The 27,348-nt window shown below is 39.1% G+C and overlaps 2 protein-coding genes across 3 annotated transcripts in view; one reads left to right on the plus strand and one right to left on the minus strand.

Annotated features, from left to right (window-relative positions):
* The window catches only part of FILIP1L (filamin A interacting protein 1 like), a 307,303-nt gene extending 301,148 nt beyond the window's left edge, over positions 1–6,155 (minus strand). Inside the window, exon 1 of the mRNA XM_045088258.1 lies at positions 5,721–6,155. The gene's annotated coding sequence lies outside the window, so the exon portion shown is untranslated. The remainder of the gene's footprint in view (positions 1–5,720) is intronic.
* CMSS1 (cms1 ribosomal small subunit homolog) overlaps positions 1–27,348 on the plus strand; it is a 383,251-nt gene that overhangs the window by 307,974 nt on the left and 47,929 nt on the right. The gene's annotated exons all lie outside the window — the stretch shown is intronic.

Genomic DNA, 27,348 nt, shown 5'->3' on the forward strand with positions numbered 1-27,348 from the left:
CTTGAAGAATGGAGCTGAAACATCTCATGCCCCACATTCCCATGTAATGGGATATCTCTGTAATCTCAGAGTCTCAGTTTGGGTTGTTTTCAGTGGGAAGCTGGGCAAATCCACTGGGAAACTTGACTTTCCCAAGTTAAAAATGATGCTCTGTTATTGTGCTTTCAAATATTCTCTTGTGTTAGGAAGGGTGAAAGTTTATAAGTAGATCATTCCTGCGACCAAACCCCTATCTCGCTGCCCCAGTTGCTCCTTAAACAGGAAGTTTGCCTTGTGTACAGTGTGCCAGACTGAGGATTAGGGCACTTAGTTTTTTATACTCCATTTCTTTACAACAGTAAATATCTATAGCTTAGTCATTTCAGATGTGTGTTCTCCTCCATTTAGGGTCACTCTCCACCCTGGTTTTCCCAGCATAGTACTGGTTTTAGCACTGAAAGTCCTGGATTTTTGGATCTCTCCACTCCCAGATGCACCAGGAAAATTGGTTATCCTTTATGTTCCCAGAGTTCCCAGAGTTGGATCCAAGCAGCAGATTCTAACACCTCTGCTTGTTGAATCTCCTGAACCACACAAATGTATTTTTTGAACTAAGAATGGGCAGTTCTAGTTCTGATGCAAGAATGTATGGTGGACCATTAGAGATAAAGTTTCAACAGACTAGGAAAGATCTGTATAAATTTTAGAAGAATTGGCAGATACAAGAGTTTTGAAGGGGGGGGTTGGGTGAGCCTGGTGGTGGGAATTAAGGAGGGCACTATTGCATGGAACACTGGGTATGGTGCATAAACAGTGAATCTTGGAACACTGAAAAAGAATTAAATTTAATTAAAAAAAACATTTTTAGAAAAAAGGATTTTTGTTTTGTGTTGCTTTTGCCTTTGTTTTAATTCTGTGAATCTTCAGCAAATGGATTGAGTCTTAGAGGATACCTTTCTCTAATTGTGAAAGTTAAGTGGTAAATCACAGTTTGATATTGTTCAGACAATCCTAAATGTTCCTAATACACAATGGTACCCTTGTCAGCAATATTACAAGCATAGTAAGTAGAATGTAGTTACACTAATGGTCCTTATCACAGATATTTATATATTGTTCTAACTCTAGCCAAATAAATTTTATTCTTTCATATCTTAACCAAAATTTGCCAAACAAGAATTATGATGAAAAAGGTCAGTGATTTTTTAATTCAAGTACTAACACATTTAACTTATTTAAGGAACAAGTCTCTATCTAAATCACGGGCTTTTCTCCCCTAATACAAAGTTATTTTTTAATTGGTTGGGTGTCGCGGCCGGCGCGACAAATCGGCCAGGAAATGTGAGGGTTAAGAAGATAGTGAAAAGAAATTAAGAGGCAAAGAGATGGGGGCAGGAGGGACACTGAGGATGATGTCCAACAGTGCCGATTTTATTCCACATCTTACAAGCATTTATAAGGCAGACCACAATAGGAGGAGTAATACATCAGTACCTAGTCAGATGACTGCGAATTTCTATAACAAGTTTACATTAACTACAGGCAAACCTCCTGATGCCAGGTAGTCCCGGCTAAATCCATTAGCAAAACAATCAACCAGGGAGTGGGTTATGGGAAGTACAGGAACAAGGACCAACTAAGAATTCATGACCCTGACCACATTGTTCCGTTCTGTAGGGAGAGTGTGTGGGAAGTCACATAGGCGAGCGCACAACATATAGCACAGACCCTTTCTCAGTCTTACTCAACTTTCCCGTCCTTAACCCCTTATTAAGGTGTCCAGACTTTAAAGGAGACACAAGTCAGGGCCTGGTTTGATCCACGACTCCATAGCCTCCAACAGTTGGGGGGAAATAAAATAATACGATTTTCAATTCTGAACTACAAACTGCACCTGCTTAGGATCTAAAACTGAAATGGAAAACACAAGGCTTAACCCCACATGCTCCCTCATCAAATGCAAAAGGTTCTTAAAATAGCTTCGCATGAAGATGTTCAGAGCAGCTGAAAACCAAGATGCTGGTGTCCCTGCTTACAACCTGGCAGCTTGTTACCATGGTTCAGAGGCACCTGCCCCTATCACTTTCTGTTCCAGGGCCAGGAGCATCAGCTCTAAGGAGAAGCATAGGAAGAGCCTCTTCTTTATCTACGTTGCTATCATCCCCTGAATTCTACTTTTCTAGTCAAGGGACTGTCCCTAGATCCACCATGAAGACCTGTGACATTTCATTCCAAGCCACAAACATGAGGAGCAAAGTTTCCAAACAAACTTAAATAGGTATATAATAAATTCCAGGAAAAATGTAAGAAAGAAATGAAGTCTTGTGTATTTGATGGGTGGTAGCTGTTAAGAGATAGTAACACTTATGTGTGGTATCTTACATACTGCTACCTTTCAATAGCTTAGTTACCAGCAGATGAGGGTGCTCTCTCAAAATTCATTGGAAAGACCTTCTTCATTAAGACTGTTCTCTTCAGCTCTGTTTACCTTGCTGTAGCTCTCAGTTAACCATGTTTACTGTTTTTTCCCATAGAGAATTTTTTCCTGAGATATTCTCTCTTACCCATGATAAAATGCTTCTCTCAAGGGGCCCCTTATGCTTCTAACCTAAGCAGAATCTGGATTGGTGGATAATTGGTATAATCCGATGAGACGATGTTTTATGTTGCTGGGCTGGTGGCCCTAACCAGCAGTTTAAAGTTACATTTGCATTCGCATGTAGGTGAATATACTGACATACTGCTCCTGTACTAAAAAGAAGAAAGCAGTAGCTTACATTTCTTTTGGCAGCTAAACTGATTTTTCAAGAGCCAGAGGAAGGAACTGTGGGGTGAGTACCTAGAAGGGAAATAGAGGTAAGAAGAGAATCGGGTTGGGGGAAGTCCTGAAGCTCTCCTCTGTCAATAAACTTTCCAATTGGCTGCTATCACCTGCAAATAGTAGAGTTTGGGGTTGTGAATACTCATGTTGAAAACTCAGACTTTTACCATTCTTTCATTTGAGAAATTACTTATGAGACTGTGCATTAAAGAGAAAATTAGCTGTGCTAATCCCTTAGGTGTCTAAAACCTGGTTTTTCCATCTGCTGAACAGGGGATGATACCCACCTTTTCTATCACACAGGGTAACTATAGGATCAAGTTGAGTGATAACTGAATTCTGTTAATGCTGTAAAACACTTCATAGGGTAAAATGACATTGTTGTTATGATTAAGGTGAGCATAAAAAGTCTCAGGGTGAGAAACATGGTACTGCCATTCTTTCGTATGTAGCCTCCAATGACATACTGTCTCTGAAAAACAGATTACACAGAAATTTCTTGAACTTCTGTCAGATTTGAACCCCAGATAGCTATGAGGCTATCATACAGATTTTGTTCTGATGTCTTCCTTAGAGACTCCCTGTCTAACCCAGTTCTGAAGAAGCAAACACTTATCAGTTATGTGAACCTTTTATGTCTAACATTTGTAGCTTAGAAGAGAAATGTCAACATCCTTCAAAGAAGTCTCAAGTATTTCTACTAAAATGTGTATACCAACCTGGTTATTTAATGCTAAATTGGTCTCTGGAATTGTCTTGCAGACACTAAATACCCTTTTTAAAGTAGGGAGGAAAGTTTTCTGGTCCTTAACTTAATCAGAAATGAAGAATAAAATATTTACCATGGTAAAAAGAATTCATAATATACAGGTTCAGATCTCTAGTCATCAGCCCCTCTATGAAGATCCCTATTCCCATGGCATGTAAAAACTATGTTTGCCTTATTCACTGCTCTATCCCCAGTAACCCAACACATAGTAAGACCTGGCACATAGTAAGCACTCCAAAATATTTGCTGAGTGAATGAACAAATGAGCAAACAAATTAAGTCCTTTACTATGAAAATGTTTCCCCTGATTGTAATGAAACAAAATATTCTGTTTTCAGCATGAATGCTTATTTCATGCTGATGGTCACTAGTTCTATTCTAAGGAAAATAAAAGGAACTAACATTGTTTTCTTTAAATGTTTTTAATGCAACATATTGGAGAGGTGAGGCATGTATTTCAGTGACAAAAAATGGGACTCTATTCTGAAGAAAAGACTTAAAGGCCCTTTACTTTTGTTTTTTCCCATCCTTGGACCTGCCCAACTCTTGGCAGTCTCCTTTAATAGTGCTCTATTAAATGCACCATCAGTTTGAAAACACAAGTATTTCCATCTCCAGTGGCAATGCCACCTAACTAAAACCAGTTCTTGACTAACAAATTCTTTGATACAGTGACAGTTTAAGCGAAAAAGACAATTACACATGGACAAGGCTAGACTGTTTAAAAAATTGTGCTACCTTTGCCAATAAGTGTACTTTTTATTTCCCCAGAATTTTTATAGTGCAGCTTTGCATTGGTTATTTTAAGAACCCAAACCCTACATTCTTTTGGGAAATTATTTGGAAAACTCTCATCACAGTGACCTGTCTTAATTGTTCTACATCTTTGTTTTAAAGAAGTGGAAATAGCCCATGAAAATTATTGCTGCCTTTAGAAATATTCAATAGCAAAGAGCTCTTAAAGTGTTTATGCTGATTTTTAATTAAGTGTAATTGGAGTTTCATAATAATGTTAACTGATAACAGTAGAGATATATTTACATGGAATATTTGTTTTTGAGGGATAGAAGGTTGCTATATTGGTAAGTTTCATCATAGAAAAAGCATTTTCAATTATAGCTATAGGAATATTGTCATAAATTGAAAGAATTCTCTCCAGTAACATACTACCCTATGTCCTCCTTTATACAAACTTAATAAATGGAATATGGTAAAGTGTTTCAAGCAATATTTGTATTGCGCTTCTTGTAATCTTCCCAAGATTTGTGCATACATTGAAAAGACATGTGATCATCAATTACCATTAAGAGAAAAGGAATAACAGATTATGTCACAAGCATTTTAGCTGAACATTTATCTATGCTAAATAGGCTCCTATATTTAAAACTACAGAGGCTAAACTACCCTAAACATTGAATAATATTTCCATTGAGCAAGTATAGTGAGCAGAACTTTCTGTGGTATCATTTGGCAACAATCTGGCATCATTTCCTGTCGACAGTGAGATGTGCCCATAGATATCCAGTCATATCCAGCTGAGTTGATAGGTATTTCCCAAGATCTTCTAAATACCATACCTCAAAAATATCCTTCTGTTCTATGCACCACCAGCAACCCCCCCATTCATCAAAAAAATGTGAACGGAAGTAAAGGAAAAAAATGCAATCTAGTTGCCATCTTGAGATGCTGGTTTCCTCTATATCCATGAAAAAAGAATTCCTCCTCTCCAATCCAATATACTTCTCCCATTTTCATCACATTTTAATGATCTCAAAGTTATATATTGATAATACACAGCAGTTTACAAAAGCAAGCTGTTACAAGGAGAGTCATTTGCCCAAACCTATTTTTTTTTTTAATTTTTGACCATTTGTCTTACTCTTAGAGGATAACAATTTCAAATTTCATTTTGGTTTTCTCTCATACCTACCAATTTAGCAAAACTCACCTGCTGTCAAGACAGTTCCTCTATTTTGCAAGTGGCTCTTATTCACATTAGCCTAAAAGTCAATCATCTGTCATAAGCTCCTAATTGTACCTAAGATTGACTGCATTCCCTTGTTTAATATCCAGAAGATCCTGCTCCTGGATGTTGGATAAGATAGAAACATACCCCTGAAGTCTCTTCTGAGCAGCGATAGGGACACTTACCTTATGTGCAGGAGGTACCTTTACTTGATTATTCCCAGTAGTTCCCTCTTCTCATCCCCACCAAAATCCAATAGTGGAATCCAGGGACCAACAACAATGTTTTCTTCTTTTCTTTTTGGACAGTCTTTCAGTTTTTGTTTTGTGGGCTACAAAGCCACGGAGAGTTTGCAACCAGAGGCCACTGACAGTTCTGCAAAGGAGAGGCAGTGGGGAGCCCAGTACTGACTGGGCCCAAACACAAAATATAACCCTCTTCCCTCTCCAGGCAGTGTCCTTCATACTCTGAAGACAGGCAGCCTTGCCGAATCCCTCACCCTACAGCTTGCCAGTCTCCACAGAAGAAAGGGTCTAACTGAAGTGGGCTTCAGGATGAGGCAAGGCAAAAACTGAGAGCCATCTGCCCAGAACAGACAAGTAGAGGCAGGTATAGGCTCTGTGAGTGTGTCTGTGTGTGTGTGTGTGTGTGTGTGTGTGTGTATGCATGCCTGCGCCCAGCAGCTGTTCTCAAGATTAGAAGACACCACCCATTGGCAGGCAGCTCTGAAACACCCTCTTGGGTAATTTCAAATTCATATTGCACATCTAGGCTGAGAGAAGAAACCTCCCAGGACAACCTGGGTCCCTTTCTCTGCCTTGTCACTGCCCTGAATATACTGTGAACCACAATCAGCAGTGGCAGCATCTAGAAATAAATGCCCAGGTGAACATTAGATTGTCCCTCATTTTGTACCCTGCAACCATGAACTGATGAAGCCTTGTTTGAGATTTAAGTAAGAAGGGCATGACCTCTTCTTTGACAGTTGTAACCCAAGGCACTGTAGAGATTTGCTATTATTAACGCAACGTTGAACTTTAACTTGAATGCCTGCCTGTTCCATTCAGTGTCATATGAGATATGAGTGCAAAGTGCTGAGGAAGCTCTAATACAACATCCAAATGTAGGATGTTATTTATTATTATTAATCCAAGTTTTGGTTTTGTATTATTCACGTGTTAAGAAAAATCTCATACCTTACATTACTAAAATTTGAAGAAACTAATTTTCTCTAAGTGGTATTACTTTTTCCTATTGGAGGAGGAGGGGCAGGAAGAAGGACCTTGTTCATTTATTCAGCAAGCATGTGTTGCCTCACCAGTTAGGTGTCAGGTCCTCTTCCAGATAAGCCCACCACCGTTCAGGCACTGAATCTGTGCATTATTTAATCCTCACAGCATCCCTCTGAGTAAGTCCTGTACTGGTGATCAAATGAAAAGACCAAAGCTGAAAGTAATCAAGTAACTTCCCCAGAGTCTCATGGATGGTAAATACCAGACTGGAAATTCAGAATTGGATTTGAGTTACTCCATCGCCTATACTATTTTTAACCTTAACATTGAAATAATTTCTAACTTATAGAAAAAATAATAGAATAATAAAGAATTCACATATACTTTCACCCAGATTTTCCAGTTTTTAACATTTTACCACATTTGCTTTCTTCCTCTCCTCCTTCCTTCGCCCCCTCCCTCCCTTGTGTTTATGTGTGCATATATATTTTTTCTGAATCAATCCATATACTTCAGTGTGATTATCCTAAAAGACAAGTACATCTTGTTTTTTTTTCTTTTATTGAGATATAATTGACATATATTAGTGTCAGGTATGCAGCATAATGAGTTGAGTTCATTCTTATAATAACCACAGTATAACAGTCAAATTCAGTAAACTAACAATGATACAATATTACTTTCTAATCCATAGTTTTCATTCAGCTTTTCACCAAATGTCTCATTAATGTCCTTTACAGGGGAAAAAATTCTTTTTTCTTTTGGAAAGGATGATGTTGCATTTAGTTGTCATGTTTCTCCTTCAATCTCAAGCAGTTCTTTGGTCCTTCCTTGCATTTTGTCATGTGACAATATGAAAAAAGTATGTTTTGTAAAATGTTCCTCAATGTAGGTGTGTGTGATGTTTTCTCATTACAAGGCTAAGTTTGTGCACTTTTTGGCAGGAATACCACAGAAGCAATGCTATATTCTTATAATCATATCACAAGACACATAAATAGATATACCATGTCCATACCAACCCGACTTGGTTAAGGTGGTGTCTGCCAGATATCTCCACTCTGAGTTATACTTTTTCTGTTTGTAATGAATAAATATTTTGTGGGAAGATACTTCCCACAAAATATGTAAATATATTGCTCTTAACTAAACTTTCTACTATAACAAAGAGCTTTCCTTGCCCCCCTATTTTTGTATTCATTTATATCAATATGCACTTAGAGATTTCTGTTTTATTCAGTGGGCTATAATCCATTAATATCACTATTTTGATACCAAAATGATCTCAGATTTGGTCAGTGGGAGATCCTTCAAGCTGGATGTTTGTGTTCTTTTGACAAGTCCTCATCATTTTCTGAGTACTTTCATACTTTCTGGCACAAGAAAATGTACCGTATACATCTTTTACTTTCTCTACCCAGACCCAGAATTAGCCATATCTTCAAGGAGATCTGAGTCCATTATGGAAAACAGCATATAGCAACCAAGATCTGAGCATTGGGTGTATTCACTGGGCTAGGTGTGCTTATTGTTTCTAGGTCCTCTAAGCCCAAAGAGCTAGGAAATAGACACGCACACACCTGTTGTCATGTCTGCTGTTCGCTCCCTCCCTCTCTCCCTCTCTCTGTATTAAATACTAGGAGATCACATTGATAGCCCCAGTTCTAATCTAACATAGGGGTATTTTAGCTTTTATTCTTTTCATGTTTAGAAGTTTCCATGTTTATAAATGGAGATAGCGTGGTTTCTATTATTCTCAGACCATTTACTTATCTGCTTATTGCCCCTGGGTGAAACCAGTCTTCCAACCCTGGTGGCTGCTTCATCAGCCCTACAGTCTTTTTAGCCCATCAGCCCTTAATATTTCAAGGAAATGGCTTTTGGTAACTCTTGTGCCAGAAAGTAAGAAAGTGATTCAGGAAGCCCTAACCCTATACTTTTTGCTAGACTCTTCTAACAGTCATTACTATTGATGTCTTCAAGATGTTGACAGAGATGTAAAGTACTACTTCTCAAAAATATGGTGAGGTTTATACTGATTTGTTATTCATTTTTTCTGTTTCTATGAGTTGTAAAAAGAAATGGGTTCTCCTTAGCAGAGTTGGATCACAGGACATCAGAGACAGTATTTCCTGGGCATGCCTCACTTTTTCTTCAGATCCCAGGTTCCATCCTTCCCACTATCCTCTCCCCATCCCAGTGGATTATGTTCTTCCATGTTGCTCCCAGGGCTTAAATGTACCTTACCCTCAATGCACATTACCATAATTGGCAACATAGTTTGTCTTTCCCTTGCTAGACTGGGTGTTCCTGGAGTGCAGAATGCACCTTTCAGCATTATAACCCCACCCCTGGCAGTCAGTACACAGTAAGCATGTATTGGGTAGAGGAAACATCACCAAACACCTTGATGAGACAGACAAAGGAAAGAAGCAGCTCTAGAATAAAGCAACTTTAGAACAGCATCTCAGTAAGCTGAATAGGAAAGAAATAAGAAAAGTACACATATTAAAGCCATCAGTCACTTTTAAATTCCAGGACTTTAAATCTTTAAATTCTTTTCCTAACAGACTTTTATCAGCAGTAAATTGGTTGGATTTAAACTTCCATATATTTTTCTTTCCTTCATGTTCTGTAAGGATAGAACTAATGATTTACCTATAAAAATGAAAAGTCTGGATAATCAAAAATAGAAAAGTATCTTCAAGTAAACAAGTCTGATTAGGAAAACGAGTATAATGAAGGGTGTCCCTTACTTCCTCTGAAGCCCACCTATGGCCATTGTTTTTGGAATCGCATATATTTTAGAGTTTCACATTTTTCTAAAGTGAAAATGATACTAATAGGTTAACTTCTAAAAAGAAAGAAAGAAAGAAAAAAGAAAGAAAGAAAGAAAGAAAGAAAGAAAGAAAGAAAGAAAGAAAGACGGGGAAAACATGTTCTTGAGTTCTGAATCTTGTTGTTGCAAATAATTTGTACTCTTCAGTTTCCAGGGGCTATTTCTTCATATACTTTACAAATGCCAAATACCAGGTGGCAGCTGTTTTAGCTCTAAGACATTCCTCAAGTGTCCTGCTTTCATGTCATTATGTAATGCGTTTCTCTTTGCATGGCTGTCATCACTCGATGGCCTTGTCGAGGTGTATCACTACATAGCTCTCTTCACTTTTGTGTCCATATTACTTTTCCAAATGGGCACTGGTTCTCTGAAAACTAGAGGAAGAGGAGAAGAAATAATTCCAACAACACCTCAGATTGGACCAGTGTTTTCTGCTTGGCTAGAAAGTTCCTTTGTGAACAGGAAAATACATGAGTTGAGGCTTTTCTCCCTTCTCAGCCCTTCATTTCTTTGAAAACGTTATTTCATCCTAGTCTCATTTTCCTTACTAAGTGCCCATCGTATAGATATATTGTATCAGCAGAGAACTTGTTCAATTTTTCAGCTCAAATTTTGTCTTTGTAACTGTTGTCTCTGGTAACCTAAAAGACAGGTATATATGCCCATAAGCACAATTTTCACTTCACTTCAAGAGATAGTTCCTGAGTACATGATATGCTGTGCACTGTGCTAGGTCTTGGTACTCTAAAGCAAAAATAAAATGCTACCTTTTCTCTGTCTTTCAAATACTCATGGTCTAGTAGAAGAGGCACATGTCAAAATTCTAATTTTAATCGGCTGAGCAGTATAACAAGGGCTAAACATAATGCGTAGTCCTCCTAGACTGAAGGTCAAGGAAGGTGCACAGGGTGAAGATGGGGTGGGGCTATTTGAACTGGACACCTTGGGGGAGAAGTAGTTGGTTCTGCCAGGGAAAGGGTAAGAAGGTGGGCATTCTAGGGAGGGGACATGTGAGCATAAGCACACTGGCAATAAAGCACGTGACAGGTTCAGCAATGGTGAGTTGCTCCCATGCCTGGAGTACAGGGGTATGGTGTCCAGTTTTGTATTGTGTAAAGGAGAATATTTATTTGGGCCAGAATGTGAAGGGCCTTGGATACTATGATGCTAGATGTTAACGATCATGTAGACAGTGACAAGCCACCAGTGGCATTTTAGCAGAAAATTATAAACAGGAAGGTGTAGTGGGAAATCCACAGGATTTGAAACCAGAGGCCTTTTTCTGGGACTCTAGAATGTTTCACCTGAAAAGGAACTCAGAGCGCATCTAATTTTAGCCACTTGTTTTACTTATGAAAATTTCGTGACTCAGCTTTCACTTTCACACCACTTGGTGCCCTCTACTTGACAGAAAGCTTTAGAGACGACTCTATGCCAGCAGCTTCCCTAAAGTGATCCCTGGGTTTAAATAAGGTTATCACTGTGCCCTGAAGGGAACCCAGGTGTCACCTCTATGCCCTTTTACTGATGAAGGATCCTGGGACCTCAGAGGCCAGCCTAGCGTAGGAAATGAAGAATAGGGGAAGCTGCCACAGCCTGGGGACCAGTGGCATACCTGACAATGGGGTATTTTAACACAGCGGAGATAATCTGAGCAGGTATCTACAAAGTGGTTCCAAGTGAGCTACCTGGGTTGAGGCCAATCCCAAGCAGCAATTGTGGAATGGGGAGCAGAAGACATGGAAAGATGAGAATTGTGCAAGGAAGCTGAACCTCATCCAAATAAACTAGGTGCTGAGCAGAGAGCTACAATTCTAGCAGAGAAGTAAAATACACTGAGGAAACCACGGAGCGTGGAGGGGGCGGGGGGCGGGGGGGGGGGACTGATCCTAAGAGTTGAACAGATCAGAAGGTGATTGGAGAAAGATTGCTGTTAGCTTATCAGACTTGTTTCTCCAGCAACCAGGCAGGACACAGCCTACAGACTCAAGATCTTCCCATTTAGCCCCTGGGCTGGGTTGGGAAAGCAGGGACTAGCACCAAGGTTCTTCTGAGTTTCTAGGCAACTCCATGGTTTGGCATCCCAGGTCAGAACCAAATGCCATGGAGACTAGAGTGTTCTGCTGGGACCAGCTTCACAATAGCTTCCCAGGAGCACATTGTGGTATTCATTCTCAGTGTTCTGGCACTTGATTTTAAGGTTCTTTTGTAATTTTGCTTAAGAAACACCATACTACATATGTAGTAGAAACTCTGCTTTCAACCACAAACATCTTTAAATGAGAAAGAGCTAATCTCCCCCTATTCAAAATGCATTGTGTGCCAAACCTTGTGTTTTAAAACAGTCATTTTGAAGCTTTCTAATTGTAGCCATAAGTTAGTTCTCCATTCTCTAAGCCTCTCAAGTTCAGTCAGGGTGGTCCTGGTTAAAATAAATACATGAAAAATCTCTAGTAGAAATCCAACATTTACGGTAGTATAATAGTATCTATTGGTAGTAAAATCATAAAATAAAATAAAAGGATGTTCCTTTTATGTTGTTTTATACATTTTACTACTTGCAATTTTATTCATTCATTTACTCAACAATTATTTCTTGTATGCCAGCCACTGAGTGCTGGGAATCCTGAGTGCTGGGAATAAATAAAATAAAGATTTCATTTATTTATTTGACAGACAGGGGATCACAAGTAGGCAGAGAGACAGGCAGGGGGGGGGGGGAGCAGGCTCCCTGCTGAGCAGAGAGCCCAATGTGGGGCTTCATCCCAGGACCCTGGGATCATGACCTGAGTTGAAGGCAGAGGCTTTAACCCACTGAGCCACCCAGGCGCCCAGGAACATGATTATTTAAAAAGCAAATGTTATTGGTTCCTGCCATCTTGGAATTTAAAGTCTATGGGTCTATTCATAAAAAAATTTTTTAAGTTTTTTTTAATTTATTTTAAATTTGTTTTTAAATTTTTTATCAAATACTAAATTTATTTGATTAAGTCTATTTATCAAATAAAGAGAAGTTAATAAATCAGATAGTTAACAGTTTGTGATAGTGCTAGGGTAGAAAGTAAGAGAAAATCAGATTGGCAGAGAACAAAGAGGAAAGGAAGGGCCTACTTTATATGTCAGAGGAGAACCCTGACAAGGTAATACTTAAGCTGAGACCTGAGTAGTGGGAAGGAGTTAGACCAGAAGTAGTGGTCCAGGTATGAGAACAGTAAGCATAAAGGCTGTGAGGGGAGAAAGGAATTGGTATGTTTTAGGAACCCCAGCATTTCACTGTGGCTATGGTATAGTGGGAGATGGCAGGGTAAGTGCATGACCAGTCACAGCAGGGGTGTGGGGGTTGGTAGGGAGTGGGTGTGTTAGTATAAAAGCAAACTGCTGTGGATTTTTAATCTGTAGGGTTACATAATTTTATGTACATGCTAAAAAGATCTTTCTGGCTCTTATGTAGTGAGTGGAGGGAATCAGAGTGGTTACTTGGGGGACAAACACTGCCTGAGCAAGATTCTGCCAGACAGTTGCTCTGGGGTCATCCCTGGGTAGTGACCCGGGATTTCATGGACTCTAGGCAACTTGTCATTACTTTTTCATCACTGCTTTTCCCCTAAATGCCCAAATCATTTCATTGCCCGGTGATTAGTAGAAGAAAAGATGCCAGAAGCACTGCCTTTTGTCAGAAGCAAAGGGTCAGGTGAACCATTCAGGTAGGGTCCAGATCCTAATGCTTTTTTGTTAGAATCCTAGATGTCATTTTCACTTTGCAAGTTTGTGAAGCTTATGCCTTCTGGCCACTGTTCTTGAACTTTGTTCCTGGTACACAGAAAGGATTCAGTAAATGTTTCCTCAATTGACTTGACTTTGATTCCCAGTGGTGTGAATGGAGAGGGAGAATTAGAAAGGCCACTAGGGTCCTCGACTTCCTCTCTATATAGAAGTATGTATCAGTGGGCAGCCATGGCTCTTAAACAGTATTTTCAGTCTATGGTGGATATAGGTCAGGAATGACTAAAATGATTCTCTGCTAGAATAAAAGGTGCTGTGTACATGCAAAAAGTTTTTTTTTAAGTGCATCTGGTTAGAGTTTAATATGCCTAGAAAAAAAATCACTATTTCTTTCGTGTTTCAGTTACTCAAATATGGCTAAAAATGTGCTTTGGAGATTTTCCAAAGTAAAAGCTCTTGAGGTGAGAGAAATTCCAGCCCCAACAATAACTTGAAAATTGGAAGTTGGAATAGCAACTGTTTTTTCAACTGTCTTAACTCTGTCACCAACACTATGATGATTTGATTACATGTGACAAGTCTGGTTTCTGGCCATTAAGCTGCACACTTCAGCTACAGGCACCAGTCTTTCCCTTCTTTTCTTTCAGTGATGTGTTGATCTGGGGGCAGAAATGAGAACAATGGGGAAAAGCAAGAGGTTGGGGAGCTCAGGCCTTCCCATTGACCTACAGGTCACTCCTGGTGCCCCTGCCCTTCTCAGCAGCCTCTTAGGATCAAAGTCTTGGTGCAAACTAGTCTTAGGGTGTTTCTTTCCCTGTCTTTAAGTCCTCACCACCCAGTGTTGTTATTCAGGTGCCATTTGCTTGCTTGAACATGAAGGACATCCAGGAAATAGAAACACAACCCCAAATGGCAGAGGACCACCTAGAAGCCATGTGAGAAGAGAGGGGAGAGCAGTCCTCCTTGAGGTCATGGATATAACACTCTTGGTGCGTGCCTGGCACAGAGCATAGTCACTCAACGTATGGTGACAATAGCTGCTGCCGCTGTTATTTTCATTATTAATGGCAGTGATTTGTAAATTGATTAGATATGTATGAGTCTTACACTGTGAGATACCAGCTTTTAGCCTCACCTCTTTCCACTCTGTTCCTCACCCTCACCAACCTTTCAGGCACTGCTTAACACCCTTCCTAAGTAAAGGCTATTGTCCTAATTTACTCCTATATTTTAGAGTCATCCTCTTCCTAGTACTCGTGTTATTCCAGTGTCTTTCATCTGGTGATCTCCTTCTTATTGCCACTTTGAGTGTCTTTATCTGGGAGGAGATAAATCTCTGGAAGCCCAAAGGTACACACGTACATGTGTCACTCTAGCCACGTAGTTCATGCCCTGGCTGCTTCCTCTTCCCCATACAAAGGGTAGTTTTGTTACTATCTCACCTCAGGGCTTCTCATAACAGAACATAACTCAGTTCATTTCTTCAGTCATCTTTTGCACTTTGCTAAAGAGCTCTGTGATCCCAGGTGCCTCATTTTGCTGGAAAGGGAGGGACATGGCACATCTGATCCCTCACTTAGGCAGGAAATAATCATTTCAATTAGGGACCTGGGAAACACATCTATTTGCAAAAGGAACTGCTATTTCTCTGGCAGTCTGCTTCCTTCTATCTGCCCCCAAGCCCACCCTTGGAAGTTATGGCTAGGCATCTCTCTCAGTGAAATAAATATTGTAATGGGTCAGGTAATTAGTGGGCAGAATTATGTTTGGGCTGTAACCTGACTCTAATTGCTGACTTAAGAGAATTAATTTCACATGACATAGCACCTTAGCTGTATGCTAGCTTAGGAGTTTCCACTCATCTCTCCCTTTCAGCCAGATCTCTTTTTCTATTTCTGGGCTTGTTGTGTCAATGAGTCAGGTGGCCCCAGACTCTTCCTGTGGATGAAAGGGGCACTTCTGACTTGGATGTATTTTCTGCATATATGAATTATAAAAAGGAAAAACTCTGTGTCCGTTCCTTGGCATAAAAGTAAGGGAAGCTGGAGGGTTGAGTAAGGAAAGTATAAAATAGCCAAAATAAATAAACCCTGGCCCTGGGCCTGAATGCAGCAAGATGTACAGCATAGAAAGTGACATTCAGAAGTAATGTATTAAAAACAGTCATCATAAGGGATGTAAGATGTAAAAGATCATAATAATATTTGCCATCGAGTCCTTATCATGAAGTTGAAACAATTTACGAAGTAGGATAAAACAAATCAGTGAAGACATGTTTCTTTCTATAACATGGTAGGTGAGGTTTTTGTCTCTTCCCCTGGAGCAAGTGTGAAAAAAGTCACCCTGCTCATCTCCATGGGTCCTGAAACTATTTCAACAACAACTGAGTTGTTCACTGAGGTCTCCTGCTCCGGAATTTGCTGCCTGACTTCAGAGAAATGGTGTACTTTTCATGTTCTTTAAAACATGACATGGTAGGTTCTCGTGTATACTAAAAAAGACAGTGTGAGAACCAAAATCACTTCTTAAGGCCTAGTTCAAAGCTTGCAAATTATCAAAGAAAATTGCTGTGTATTAGACTTGTGTGGATATTATTAAGAACCAAAAATAGTTGTACTTCTCCTGAGTGATTATTTTATTGTTGTTACTGTTTTAGCCTATGGCTATTCTGAATAGTGTGACAAGGTTTCCTTTTTCTCATTGGCTCCTAAAAACCTTAGAATTAAATTTGTGCCCAGTCAATAGCAAATATATAGATCATTATGGTATCTTTACTATAACTCTTGGATTGATTTCAGGTCTAATTATTTTTTTTTCTCATATTTCCTCCCACTTTAAACTTATACTGCCTCATTTTTCTTATAAGCTACCTTAAATCTTTTCTAGGATAAGATGGCCCACAGTTGAATAGTTATTTTTTAAAAATAAAAGAAATCGGGCAGAGCAGGAAAGAGGGAACCCAGGGAAAAATAACAGCAGGCAAACTATATAAATGTCAGCACAGCTTCCTCATCTATAAAATACAAATCTCCAGCATTTTTGTGGGACTCAAAATTATTTTTCAATAACAAATGTGAACACACTTCATGGATTATAGCACTCCGTGTAGCTTTGCCGGTTTATTTTTAAGCCATTATTAATTAAGGCATTTATGTAGTGCCAAGCTCTTGATCCAATCTTCATTTCCAAAGAGTAGAAGGACCTTCCGTTCTAGTGAAGTGTCTTTTCTGAGAGTCTTCTTGGAGTCTCCTCCAGCAGAGAACGAACCATAATCCTCAGAGCAACACAGAGACAATAGCCTCTCTTCAAGGATGGCTCTGAAACCTCCAAGCCTGGCAGAGTTCTACTTAGAAACCTAGATTAAGACCTGGAAGACATCTGGTCAGTGAATCCTATTTACTTCAATGTCTCAGCATCCTCTGGGATGGTTGATGTGGACATCTGAACAAAACTCCACAGTATAGGTCCCTCCACTGCATAAATGTTCCCTTTTAGATTTAGGGCCCCCAAGAGTACCCCATCTCCCACTTAGAAACTTATGGAATCATCATCTAATTGTTAATCTGAAAATTAGAACTTCTTGGCAGGGGCAGATTTATTGAATGGAGAGTATGAGGATAGCCCTTGGTGATCACTTCCGAGCCATTGTGACTAATGAGCTTGTTAGAAATAGTTCTGCTCTTAAGTATGAGGCAGGAACAAAAGACTAAGAACTACAGCCCAAATGATCCATTCTTATCAAAGGATAAAGTAGATTTTTAAAGTATAATCTGGCCAGGTAAAGCATCCCACAGATCCCATCAGCATCATGATCAAGGCCAGACTCCCCAATGTGGCATAAAACAGACAGTTCACTCTTGAGGATGAGAGAGAGTCCTAGCTATCTGTGTGAGAATGCTTGCTCCCCTGATAGTGGCTGAGGGGCCTGGGCCAGACCCTGCACTTTGCCATACCTTGGCTTTAAAAAATAGAGATTATGAGGATTAAGTTAAACTGTACATGTAAAGTGCAAAACACTGAGGCACTCGGGGGAGGAGAGGGGAGGGGTGATCTTTACAGTCAGGGCCCAGCCTCCTTTAGAGCCTCATTTCCCCCAGCACACCTGTGTATTCTTCACCCAGAATGACTTCCCCCAGCCTTTTCATGTCTGCCACTTTGCACATGTTGTTCTAGAATGCTCTTTCTTTCCTGGTTTGTGCATGGAACTGCTACTCTTTCCTCAACATTCAAATGAGATTAACTTCTTTCTGAATGCCTTTCCTAATAGACACCAACAGATCCTCCCACTAACAGGAAGTAGTGTTCTGTCCTCCTTGTCCCCTACTGCTACGTACTCTGCGCTCCACTTTCACTGTTTGTATAAGATTTATTATTGGGTATTGTGTTTTTCATTTTAAAAAAACATAGAAATTCCAGTTTTTCTAAAAAAAAGAAAATGATAGCATATGATAGAGAAGCGGTTAACATTTTTAACAACTTTAAACACCATTAGAAATTGTATGTTGTGAAAGATAAGCCAAGACAGCTAAATGCATATTTTTTACTGAGGTATAATTTACACTTACTGAGGTACTCAGATCTTAAGTGTACTATTCAGTCAGTTTTGACCAAGACCTAGTACATTTCAGTCACACCTGAAAATTCCCCAAGGGCCCTTTCCAGTCAGTCTCCCCACCCCATCCTGCCACAAGTACTAACCACTGGTGGGATTTCTGTCATTCTATGTTAATGCTGCCCACTCTAGAAGTTCATATAAATAGAATCATACAGAATGTACTTTGTTGTATCCTGCTTCTTTCACTCAGCAGTGCTTGTAAGACTCATCCATGCTGTTGACATTTACTGGTAGTCCATTGCTTTAATTGTTTAATAGTATTTCATCATACAAATACACCAAAATTTATTTAACTCTTTTCTATTGATGCCATCTATCACACTGTGGTTTATTTAGTTTAATGTTTAAATTATACAATAAAATTAGCCTTTTTTTTTCTTTTAGCATACTAGTCTATGAATTTTAACACACATATAGACTTGTATAACCACCACCACAATCAGTATGCAGTTTCATCACCTTAGAAAACTCCCTAGTGCTTTTCCTTTATAGTCCCACTTCCTCTACCCCAAGTCCCTAATGACTTTATATATGTTCTCCATCACATTGCATTTTAATTGTTTATACAGGTCTGTCATTCTCACTATATGGTCACCTCCTCGGAGTAAGCACTATATCCTATTCATCTTGTCTCCTCTAGGCTTAGCACAATACCCAGTACATAGCAAGTGCTTATTAAATATTTGAAGGACGAATGACTTAATGTCCATGCAGCCACACAATGAATCCTTAATAATTCTTAGGATAGAAGGAGAAAGCTGAAGAAAACTGACATTAGCTTTGTTCTATCTAAGAAATCTTAGGTATTTTTTTGACAGAAATAGTGATTTTTATGATTGTAAGAAATTATCAAGAATGCTGTCTGGTAATTGCCACTTGAGAGAATGTATTGAGTCACACAAAATGAGTAATCTCCATAAAAGGAGTTCAGCAAATGTTTAATTACACTAAAAATATACTGCTGGTAAGTTTGAGCATGGAAATTAAAAGGAAAAAGTTAAACATGCTTCTTTGTTTATTACCTATTTCTATATTCCAGAAATCTAAAGTTCTTCCCCAGAGTCTCTAATATATTTTCCAGGTATTCTTAACTTTATAAGGATCTTCTACACTATATTTAGAGAAACTCAATATTCACACTGTTACTTTTGACTAAGGTTTCAGTTTCCATGCTTTTCCCAAAACTAGTGTCATCTTTATCTAAAATTTGTTTTACTTAAGCCATTAATATTGCAAGTGATACTTGGTTCTTGTAGCTAGTGCCTTCCCTAGAGCATATTTAGTTCTTTTCAGCTTCAAATTTTTATTTTTTTCCCTTCAGTGTTTATTGGTGTTTCCTTTTTCATTAATCACAATACTGAAATGACTCTCTATATATCCTTTTTATCCTCTTAATTTCACCCACCAGAACATTATCTCTTACAAATTGAGCCCTTTGCCAGTTTCATGTCACATTTCTTTAAGCAAATAAATGTTCTCCATATGCTTAGCATATACTCCTGAGCCCTGTAGCCTATTACCCCTTTTAAAACAGAAATGGGGAAACAGCTGTTTCTCAATTCCTATAAAATATGTCCTGTTTTATAGATCACACTGAGCAGCTCTATTTTGATGTCTGCAATATTACTTGGTCCTTGAAATTGTGAATTTCCTGGACCTGAATTTTCCCTCACATTTGGGAAGGAGAGATCAATTCTGCTAGTTGTTTCATTGTGTTATACAGGCCATGGGATCTTCTCTGTCATTTATTTTGGTAGCTAACTGGAGGTCTCACATGGAAGAAATGCCTTCTTCCTTACAGCACAACAAAGCTTTGAACTCTTAAGATTGATTTTGTGTGGTCATCTTATTCAGAGTTTCAGCAGATGTGGATTGAATATTATCTGTGGATTCTGTGCTACATGCAGAGCAAACAAGGATGAAAGAGCACCCTGCTTTCAGGTAGCCCACAGTCCAGTCCAGAGGACAGATGCAATGTGATGATTGTTCTAATCAAGGGGTACCTAAGCTGTTATGACCTGAAGGAAGAATTGGCAAACTGTGGCCTGAGATGGCTACCTGTTTTCATATATAAACTTTTTAAAAAGATTTTATTTATTTGAGAAAGAGAGAGCTAGAGAGAGCACAAGCAGAAGTACTCTCTCTCTGGGGTAGGGCCAAAGAGAGAGGGAGTCGCAAACTCCCTGCTCAGCAGGGAGCTCAATAAGGGGCCAATCCCAGGCCAATCATGACTTGAGCTGAAGGCATACACTTAACTGACTAAGCCATCCAGGTGGTCCTATATATAAAGTTTTGTTGTAACGTAACCACACCTACTCATTTATGTATTTTCAATGGATACTTTCAATCAAAGTGTCGTTCTGACAGAGATCATATGGCCCACCAACATAAATTATTAACTGCCTTGTCCTCTAATAAAAAGTTTGCCAGTTCCTGGCTTAGAAGAAGGAACATCGAGAGTATATGTCACCAGAGAATAGACTGGTAGAGAACAATGGCAACAAAGGCAAACAATGGCAACAAAAATGTTCTTCAAGGGACGTTTGGGTGGCTCAGTTGGTTAAGCCTCTGCCTTCGACTCAGATCAGCCTTGGAGGATGACAGCATTTTAAGAACTAGGTTCAAGAAGAGAGCACATGAAGTTATGGGTTGAGAACCAAACTATAGTGTGTCAGAAAACAAAGGAAGAGTGTCAGAAAGTTGAGGGTTGACATTAGTGTCAAAAGCCCCAGCACAATCAAGTAAAATGATGGTTATGATGATCTTTTCCTGAGAGTTTATTTGTGTGCCAGACTGTGTGCTAAGCAATTTACATTCGTTATATCAGTATTCCATGTAACAACCCTATAAGGTAACCCTATGATATTCCCATTTTGTAGATGAGGAAACCAAGGCATAGAATGAGCAAGTAACTTTTCCAAGGCCACATAACTTTAAATGGCAGAGATGGTGTTCTAATCCAGGGAGCCTGACTCAAAAGAGCCTCTATTTTTAACCCTGTGCCATATCCAATTTGACAATTGAGAAATTAGTGGTGTCCCTAGCAAGAATAATTTCAGTGGCGTGACGTAGGTGGAAGAAAGCCCATAGAAGATTCACAAGTAGATCAATGGATGGATTAATGTAATGGCTAGGGTCTAGCATATGTATGATTTGTGTTATGATTAAATGAAAGAACTATAACAAGACAGTAAGGAAGGGAAGAATGATTCAGGAAGATGTTAGAACAACTGATTAAATATTTGAAAAGATACTAAGTTAGAGCTTCACTTTATGTTATACAACAAAAAACTAATTCATAGGATCTAAATGTTTTTAAAAAAAGATTAAGCTGTACAAAAAGATTAGATGAAAGTATCTACTTTGGGATGGGGAGAACTTTTGAAACATAATTGCTCGGAAAAAATACGATATATTTGATCTCCTTATAATTTAAGACATCCATAGATCAAAAACAACTTTAAAAATTTAAAGATAACGGGGCGCCTGGGTGGCTCAGTGGGTTAAGCCGCTGCCTTCGGCTCAGGTCATGATCTCAGGGTCCTGGGATCGAGTCCCGCATCGGGCTCTCTGCTCAGCGGAGAGCCTGCTTCCCTCTCTCTCTCTCTGCCTGCCTCTCCATCTACATGTGATTTCTCTCTGTCAAATAAATAAATAAAATCTTTAAAAAAAAAAAAAAAAAATTTAAAGATAAGACAATCTGGAATCTTGATTAGATGGTAGAGTAGGAGGATCCTGACCTCACTTCCTCTCATGTACACACCAAGGTTCAAACTACATATAGAGTGACTCTCTGGGAATAATCTGAAGGCAAGCTGAATAGCTCTTCCACAACTAAAGATATAAAGGAAAAAACCACATTGAGAAGGATAGGAGTAGCAGTAACATGGTCTGATCAAGACCCATACCTCTGATACGGTAACTCAATCCTGGAGGGATATCACAGGCATGATGGAGGTCTCTCTGGGGAGCAAGGGGTTCAAGGCCCACATTGGGTACACTCCCCCTGCCCTGAGGACCTGCACTGGAATGAGGAACCCTCATAGCATCTAGTTTTGAAAATAAATGGTTCTTAACTCTGGGAGAACTTGAGGACGATGGGAAACCAAAACTCTTTTTCATAAAGGGTCTGTGCACAAACTCATTCAACCCAAAACCCAGCACAGAGACAGCAATTTGGTAAGTGCCTGGGACGTAATGAAGATTTGTTGACTAACGTTAGAGTGTTTGCCAGAGGAGCAAGGGTCTGTTGGAACTTTCTCTGGGAACACAAGTACTGGCAGGCACCATTTTTCTTGCCCTTCTGCCTAGCTGGCCTGACACTGGCAGATGCTAATTCTGTCACTCTCCCTCAACCTTGCCAACACTGCTTCCACTGCAGACTGGCCCACCCAACCCACCCACTCCAGCAGGTACCCCTTCAAAGCAGCTCCAGCCCTACCACACCCGGCAGTGACCTTGGCCAGGACAGGCATCCTGCCAAAGAAACTCCTTCCATAGCCTCCGGGTGGCCTCAGCAAAGACTGGCATCCCCCCAAAGTGGCTCGTGCCCAGGGGGCCAGTCCCAGCCACCAAAGGGCACACACAGCCCACATGAGACACCCCTAGAGTGCCTCATTTTGGTGACGGGGGATATGGGGGGTAAATTGTGCTTATGGGCCCCACAGGACATCTTCTTCATAAGACCACTCCTTCAAAACCAAGTGATATAGTTCATCAACCTAATACATAGAAACAAAGAGTCAGGCAAAATGAGGAAACTAAAGAATACGTTCCAAACAAAGAACAAGATAAAACCTCAGAAGAGGAACTAAATGATACAGAGATAAGCAATCTGCATGATAAAGAGCTCAAAGTAATGGTCATACCATACACTTCTCACTGAACTCAGGAAAAGAATAGATAAACACAGTGAGAACTGCAACAAAGAGATGGAAAATATTTTTAAAAAAATCAGAGTGGAAGACTACAATAACTGAAATGAAAAATATATCAGAGGGAAGCAACAGCAGATTAAAAGAATGCAGAAGAATGGGTCAATGATCTGGAAGAGGGTAATGGAAATCATCCAAGCTGAACAGCAAAATATTGTATGTTAGCTAAACTTCAATAATAAAAAAAGATCTAACAACTTTAAAAATTAACCTCAACATTAAAAGACCCACACAAATTGATAAGGAAAACATTAAAAGCCTTCATGACAAATGAATAAAGGTTAAGAATATTCTATTCATGTAAGAAATACTACATGGCTTATAAGAAGAATAAACTATTCTCTCAGTCATAACCAAATGAATGCAAATTAAAATGCAGTCACTTTTACCTATTGGCAACGCTTAAAAATTCAGTACTTGCTGTGGTGTGATGAAACAGATTTGTTGTTTTTTTTTTTTTTTAATAGATGTTGATGACTTACAAAGTGCCCTAAAACTTTATGGAAAACAGTTAAGACCCTTAAAAAACATACAGAGAGGGAGACAAACCATGAGAGACTCTGGACTCCAGGAGACAAACTGAGGGTTATAGAAGGGAGGGGGGTGGAGTGTTGGGGTAACTGGGTGATGAATATCACTTTCATTTCTGATTTTATTTATTCGGGCCCTCTTTTTTCTCCTGACATGTTGTGATGAGCCCTGGATGTTATATGCGACTAATGAATCATTGAACAGTACATCAGAAACTAATGATGTACTTACTATATGTTGGATAATTGAACATAATAAAATTTTTTAATAAAATAAATACATTAACATACATACCTTATTACAATGTAACTTCCCTTTAGAAATCTATTCTAATTAGAAATAAATAAAATCTAATCAGAAATATGTAAAATCTTAAAAATCTATTACAAAGGCAGATATTGGAAATAATGTAAGTAATGGTAGAGAAACAAATAGAGTATAGGCAAACAGTGGCAACAAGAATGTTCTTCAAGGGATGCCTGGGTGGCTCAGTTGATTAAGCCTCTGGCTTCGACTCAGATCATGATCCCAGGGTCCTGGGATTCAGCCCTGCATCAGGCTCCCCATTCAGCAGGGAGCCTGCTTCCTCTCCCTCTGCCTGTTGTTCCCCCTGCTCATGCTCTGTCTCTCTGAAATAAATAAAATATATTTTTTAAAAATGTTCCTCAAGACTACTAACATGAAAAAGTGCTCATGAGATAATATTAAAAGGTCAGTACTTATGTAAGATATGTAATTTCAAATATGTTAAGTTGTATGCCTATATACATAATACAGTATACCTACTGTGTATACCTATATACATAACACAGAGACAGAACAAAAGGCAGCAGTGAATGTTTCAAAATTGTAATAGTGGATCTCTTGTTTTACTGGAGCCATCTTTTTATAACGGTACCAAATTCTCTAAAATTTCCACAATTAGTATATATTACTTTTAAATCAGAAAAAAAGGGTTAAAAAAAATTTTTAGTGATGACCTCACCAAATTGATAGTATAGAATTGACAAACTCAAGTTTTGCTTTAGCCTCTTTTATTTATTCACCCCATTAGACTGTTACATCTCAGTTTTATACCAAACTGTCATGTAAAACCTCAGAATTACGGTTCTTAAAGACCATTCCAAACACAAATCCTATGTATTTTTCATGTAGATGGTAATTAGTTGATAGGTTAATATCCTAAAGCCCAGTTTCCAGTAGGAATCTAAAATGATGATGCAAATAAATTATCTTGTTCTAAATTACACAAAAAGGCAGGTAATTTCTGGCCTTTTCCATTGAAAAGCTGGGTAAGAAAGTTAAGCATTCTGATGCAGGGCATGTGAACATTACATCCACCTTTAATGATTCATAAGATGTACATTAAGGGCATACATGAAGTAATCTAATAGGTAGTTGATGTCTCTGAAGGCTACAGAGAAGTCTTAACAGAAACTGTGCTTTTACATTGTAACATTTCTCTTCCTTGGGATCACACTTTATAACAAGAGTGAGTGGGTAGCAGGTCTAGCTACAACCTCATAGGCTTTTTCCTTATGAAATTTCTGTTCAGGGGACATGATGTAACTTGCATACCCATGTAACAGGCCATGTTCACCTATATTTTTTTAAAATGTTACCCTATCCTTCTATACTTCAACATTCTACCTCACTCTGGAAATTTTGACATGTCCAGGATATATAGCATTCTTAATAGAAATTGGCCTGAACCAGAAGAGAATCATAAATCAGAGCAGTATGACTTCATCAGTCCAGAAATGAGAAAACTGGCATAAAGTAAGTGATTTTCCCAAGATCACAAAAGTTGGAATAGAATGTAAGCCTTCTAGGACCTCTTTCATCACTCCTCTATACTGGCACTTCCCAAAATGTGTACACAGAGCACTGTTCTGGGAGCTGTTAACAGTTGTGCTGCGAAGAGCAGAGTTCAGGGGTAAAATAAGCCTAAGGGTGACTTCATTTCCATTCCCACACTTGGAGAATAGCAGTGCATATTAACATATTAAAGGACAAAGCAAATACCGAACCAGACAGGATGTGGGAATGAAAAGCATAAACCAGAAGTAGTCTAGCAGGCCAGGATATATTTTCTGCCCAGCTGAAATGCAGGATAGAAGCAGGGATGGTGAGAGAGAATTAGTTACTGACATAATCTGGACTAAATGGGTACAGGGCTTTGTTTTGGAGAAGGGGAGCTGCTCACCACACGCATCAGCTTCTGCTCCAGTTAGATGAGTGTATTCAAATTTAAGAACATACATTATTATATTCAACTAGGCTCTATGCACAAAGCCCCGTGGATTCTGATATCCAGCTGAGAGACTGGTACAACCGAAGAGCTATAAAGTTTGCTTTTCAAGTTAGATGAGCAGTACTGCATAGGAGTTAAGGGACCCTAAGTTAAGACTGCCTAGATCCAAATCCCAGCTCTCTCACTAACCTTGGGCAAATGCCTCAGTTTTCACCTCTGTAAAAGAGATTTTAATAACAGTACCAATCTCATAAGATTGATATGCAAATTAAATGAGTTAATGTATGTAGAGCATTTAGAACACTGTCCTGCACAAAATAAGGACGTTGTAAGAGTTTTTATCATTATATTAGTTTCTATTCGAGGAACAAAGAATTTATATAACAGTGCTTCCAAATGTACCAAGCATGCTCATCCAGTAAACATGATAATTCTATTAAGACCCGGATTGCCACTGCCAGCAGCCATGGCTCTACTTACCTAACTCTGACTGCAAAAGTTGACTAGAAAAAGTTAAATTTAAATTAGTCATAGTTTGAAAACTGCCCCCCAAATATGTAAATATATCAACATTCAAATTAGGAAGAAGAAATGAACTCAACATTAAAGACTAAAATTGAGGAGGCCATCTTGCCCAAGCTTTTTATCTATTTTTTTTTCATCTAAAAAGAAAAAAAGATTTTTTTTAAATGCCTGATTGTTGGACAGACAACAACCAGGTAGCCATTCTGCCTGCAGAGTTGTCCTCTGACGTCTACATGATCTTCACAGCATTTTTGTAACTTCAAGCTAGAACAGGTCCTGTGACACCATGATTTTTTACATTAAACGGCCCTTTCTCTGTTACTGTAGCCCAAGCTTCATTGTGAGAGTTTGCACAAAAGGTCAGGTTCCCGTGGCTCTGAGTGCTTTGGCCCTGATGTGAGCTGGTGGTTCCTGAGGAACTCTGTGTGCATTTTTTAGAAGGTAGGAAGGGAGGGAGGAAACGAAAGAAGGAGGGGAGGAAGGAAAAAGAGAAAAGAAAAGGATTACTAACTTGAAGATTTGGTTCTGCTGACATGGAACTGGCAACAGAAATTTTGTAGCATTTAAGTTCTCCACAAAAAGAAGGTGAAACTTTTTCTTCAGCCATGCATTTTTGAGGTGATCTTATCAGTCTCTGTACTTTGCTTTCCAAGTACTTTCTCTTGACTTTTTCTTTCCGAGTTTCAGGACCCACCAAGCTACTCCAGTTCAGAATTTTGCAAGCATTTCATTCCAAATTTACTAAATTTAAAGTTTTCTGTGGGAACTGGTACCATATTTTGTAAGCAAAGTTTGGATCCGTTGCTAGGGACATCTTCAGCTATGAAACTAAGAGCATTATTGGAATGTAGAGTAGGCTGTAGCAGTTGCCAGTAGACATGGCAAAATTAGAGGGGGAAAGGAATCCCCCCTCCTACATTCCCCATCCCAATTCAAAATGACAAGAAAATTTCTGATAGTGTCAACTCACATGGTTTTATATTTACAAGCATTTGTTTTGTCAGATCTTTTGGAGAGAAGGAGAAGATCTTGAGAGAAGGAAGAGGTAGAACATGCCCAGTTTCTTGCAGTATATGCGAGTGAGAAGCAAAAAAGGAAAAGATGGCAGGTAGGAAAAACAGAACAAAACAAAACTGGAGAGGCATATGCCAGGTTAAACA

Source organism: Mustela putorius, unplaced genomic scaffold (assembly GCF_011764305.1).
Source record: "Mustela putorius furo isolate JIRA1106 unplaced genomic scaffold, ASM1176430v1.1 tig00003834_pilon_pilon_pilon, whole genome shotgun sequence".
Lineage (NCBI taxonomy): Eukaryota > Metazoa > Chordata > Mammalia > Carnivora > Mustelidae > Mustela > Mustela putorius.